Below are 4,668 nucleotides of genomic sequence, written 5' to 3'. Positions count from 1 at the left end.
TGTATCGAGCGTGTCCGCTGCGTGACGCACGCCTCCCCCTTCCCTCCCCCCACTGCCTCCTCCGCCAACCGTACAGACGGGCTCTCGAGTGCGACCAGCTGTTGCGGCAACAGCCGCCGACAGGATGGCCTTTGAGGGGGTATTTTCTCGACGATCCACCTCGAATGATAAGGGTCTAACGCGGATACTATCTGCCTGTAGAACAGTTGGAACTAACAAGGGATCCCTAGAGTGCGAGGCCACAAGTTCAATCTTTAGTACGGCTCATTTGAAACTTCACCTCATCTACATCTACATCTACATGATTACTCTGCATTTCACATTTAAGTGCTCGGCAGAGGGTTCATCGAACCACAATCATACTATCTCTCTACCATTCCACTCCCGAGCAGCGCGCGGGAAAAACGAACACCTAAACCTTTCTGTTAGTTCTCTTATTTTACTTTGATGATCATTCCTACCTATGTAGGTTGGGCTCAACAAAATATTTTCGCATTCGGAAGAGAAAGTTAGTGACTGAAATTTCTTAAATAGATCTCGCCGCGACGAAAAACTTCTTTGCTTTAATGACTTCCATCCCAACTAGCGTGTCATATCTGCCACACTCTCTCCCCTATTACGTGATAATGCAAAACGAGCTTCCCTTTCTTGCACCCTTTCGATGTCCTCCGTCAATCCCACCTGGTAAGGATCCCACACCGCGCAGCAACATTCTAACAGAGGACGAACGAGTGTAGTGTAAGCTGTCTCTTTAGTGGACTTGTTGCATTTTCTAAGTGTCCTGCCAAAGAAACGCAACCTTTGGCTCGCCTTCCCCACAATATTATCTATGTGGTCTTTCCAACTGAAGTTGTTCGTAATTTTAACACCCAGGTACTTAGTTGAATTGACAGCCTTGAGAATTGTATGTACTATTTATCGAGTAATCGAATTCCGACGGATTTCTTTTGGAACTCATGTGGATCACCTCACACTTTTCGTTATTTAGCGTCAACCTGCCACACCATACAGCAATCTTTTCTAAATCGCTTTGCAACTGATACTGGTCTTCGGATGACCTTAGTAGACGGTAAATGATAGCATCATCTGCGAACAACCTAAGAGAACTGCTCAGATTGTCACCCAGGTCATTTAAATAGATCAGGAACAGCAGAGGTCCCAGGACGCTTCCCTGGGGAACACCTGATATTACTTCAGTTTTACTCGATGATTTGCCGTCTATTACTACGAACTCCGACCTTCCTGACAGGAAATCACGAATCCAGTTGCACAACTGAGACGATACCCTATAGGCCCGCAGCTTGATTAGAAGTCGCTTGTGAGGAACGGTGTCAAAAGCTTTCCGGAAATCACGAAATACGTAATCAATTTGAGATCCCTTGTCGATAGCGGCCATTACATCGTGCGAATAAAGAGCTAGCTGCACAAGAACGATTTATTCTGAAACCATGCTGATTACGTATCAATAGATCGTTCCCTTCGAGGTGATTCATAATGTTTGAACTTCTGTTAACCATTATGACAGGAGACTTCCGCAAGGCGTTTCATACAGTTCCCCACAGTCGTTTAATGAACAAAGTAAGAGCATGTGGACTAGCAGACCAATTGTGTGATTGGATTGAAGAGTTCCTAGATAACAGAACGCAGCATGTCATTCTCAATGGAGAGAAGTCTGAAGTAAGAGCGATTTCAGCTGTGGCGCAGTGGAGTGTCGTAGGACCGTTGCTATTCACAATATACATAAATGACGTTGTGGATAACATCGGAAGTTCACTGAGGCTTTTGCGGATGATGCTGTGGTATATCGAGAGGTTGTAACAATGGAAAATTGTACTGAAATGCAGGAGGATCTGCAGCGAATTGACGCATGGTGCAGGGAATGGCAATTGAATCTCAATGTAGACAAGTGTAATGTGCTGCAAATGCATAGAAAGAAAGATCCCTTATCATATAGTTTCAATATAGCAAGTCAGCAACTGGAAGCAGTAATTCTATAAAATATCTGGGAGTAGGCATTAGGAGTGACTTAAAATGGAATGATCATTTAAAGTTGATCGTTGGTAGAGGAGATGCCAGACTGAGATTCATTGGAAGAATCCCACGGAAATGCAATCCGAAAGCAAAGGAAGTAGGTTACAGTACACTTGTTCACCCACTGCTTGAATATTGCTCACGAATGTGGTATCCGTACCAGATAGGGTTGATAGAAGAGATACAGAAGATCCAACGGAGAGCAGCGCGCTTCATTACAGGATCATTTAGTAATCGCCAAAGCGTTACGGAGATGATAGATAAACTCCAGTGGAAGACTCTGCAGGAGAGACGCTCAGTAGTTCGGTACGGGCTTTTTTTCGAAGTTTCGAGAACATACCTTCACCGAGGAGTCAAGCAGTATATTGCTCCCTCCTACGTATATCTCGCGAAGAGACCATGAGGATAAAATCAGAGAGATTAGAGCCCACGCAGAGGCATACCGACAACCTTTCTTTCTACTAACAATACGAGACTGGCATAGAAGGGAGAGCCGATAGAGATACTCAAGGTACCCTCCGCCACACAACGTCAGGTGGCTTGCGGAGTCTGGATGTAGATGTAGATGTAGAAATATTAGCTGTTAATGACTCACAGTGTGCCTCAAGTGGGTGGGGGGGGGGGGGGGCGATAGGAAACGACTGTCCAGTAGGTGCAGAGATCGACTTTCCATGGTATGTAGTAGAACAGCGCACAAAATGAACATCGTCGACACTCAAAAAACGTTCAGAACAAACCACTAACTTGCACCACGAACGCTGAATGAAAAATGGCGCGCCACAGTGACCACAAAGGTCCGCACAAAGGTCCGCACCATCAAGATCGAAGGCGAACTTCATAAGAGTTACAAACCATACAGCACGTTCAGCTAGGTATCCGCTCCTAAGGAATGCATATAGAACCATATTGGTGTAACAGGATGATGAGAACTGAAGGAATGTTATGGCATGTGACCGAATGCGAAATAGTCTGTCGTGGAGCCTATTGTGAAACTGCCGAGTCTTTAAGGCGTAGCTGCTGATAGGGCGATAATATTTTTTATAGGCTCGAAGAAAACAAGCATCCAGAGATTGAATTTGTCTAGTGGTTCCAGATGGCATGAACTGCAATGTCACACACTTTGCGGTAGGGATAGTTTACTCTAAAACGAGTATGATTTTTATATTCAGACCAGGAATCAAGCAAAAAATAAGTTTTTTTTATCGACCATTGGCCAACGTTAGGTCTCATAACATAGTTGTAGTTCCCTTACGCACATGTTCCCAGTTTATCTTGCTGTGACTTAAATTCTCCCATATGTCCTTGCAAAATCACGCACAAGGGAAAGAATCGTAGAGGGCAGAGCACCTCCAACTTTTTGCAGAACAATAAATAACTTTCCAGCCAATTTATCATCTAGATTAACAATAGATATAATTGTATACAGCCAACGGTCTTGCAACAGTGGTAACACCGGTTCCCGTCAGATCACCAAAGTTAAGCGCTGTCGGGCTGGGCCAGCACTTGGATGGGTGACCATCCGGTCTGCCGAGCGCTGTTGGCAAGCGGAGTGCACTCAGCCCTTGTGAGGCAAGCTGAGGAGCTACTTGATTGAGAAGTAGCGGCTCCGGTCTCGGAAACTGACATACGGCCGGGAGAGCGGTGTGCTGACCACATGTCCCTCCATATCCGCATCCAGAGACGCCTGTGGGCTGAGGATGACACGGCGGCCGGTCGGCACCGTTGGGCCTTCCAAGGCCTGTTAGGACGGAGTTTAGTTTAGTTTTATAATTCTATACGATACTAGTTGCTTTGGTTACAACTCTCTTCGTATCTTTAATTACCAGGATTCTTTTCATATGCAGTTCCTCTTCAAATCTCGATTGGTTGGGGTTGAAAACAAATCGCTTACTCAACGATGTGTTAAGTTTGTTAATCTCATTTTCAAATATTCGGGCCGATTCCTCAGTCTGCTGTGCATCGTCATGTTTCAAATTACGTTATCTTACATCTCCCTATTCCTTAGCACTGTTTGAAGTTATGCAGCTATCCACTGTGAGCCATGCCGGCTTTGCAGCTATCGATATTTATTCAGAGATGCTAACTTTTCGACACTTGTGAGTCGGTCGCGAGGTGGCGCGGCGGTGAGTGGATCTATTGGCGAGCGCGAGAGAGTTTTAGTTGTGGGGTGGAGAGAAGACGGTGCGATTGCCCAAGGAGGGGAGATAACCCGGTCGTTAAAGAGGTGTTTTGAAAAGAATTGTACAGGTGACAGTTGTAACGGCTGTGGCTTGAGATGATCTGCGCAGCCAAGCAGTTGATGGCCGTTATCCGATTACATTTTATTGGGAGATTGTAGTGGCAATCTACTTCTCTGATGCTGTTGGACGATTGTTTTTGTCTTTCGCTGGCCAGGCACTTTCTGCCTTCTGTACTGCAAGTGTACCTCACCTGAGACAAACTATTATCGACTGCTCAGTTATGAGAATCTGTTAGTAATCCATGTTGTGGTTCGAACCTACGCAACTGGTTGCACTATTTTGATGGAACTGTTGTTACTTGGTGTCTACTAGCGTCGGCATTCTGCCTTACCATCCAAGCCGTGGGGCTTATTGCGGAAAATGTTTTGAAACTGAATGTTTAGTTTGTTCCAGACAA

The 4,668-nt window shown here is 45.4% G+C and overlaps 1 pseudogene; it reads left to right on the top strand.

The window, feature by feature from the left end:
- Window positions 1–3,456: 3,456 nt before the first annotated feature.
- LOC124722357 lies at window positions 3,457–3,574 on the top strand (annotated as a pseudogene).
- The last annotated feature ends 1,094 nt before the right edge of the window (window positions 3,575–4,668 follow it).

Source organism: Schistocerca piceifrons, chromosome 1 (genome assembly GCF_021461385.2).
Source record: "Schistocerca piceifrons isolate TAMUIC-IGC-003096 chromosome 1, iqSchPice1.1, whole genome shotgun sequence".
NCBI lineage: Eukaryota > Metazoa > Arthropoda > Insecta > Orthoptera > Acrididae > Schistocerca > Schistocerca piceifrons.
Note: the sequence above shows the minus strand (reverse complement) of the source record. Positions and strands in the feature narration are given on the sequence as shown.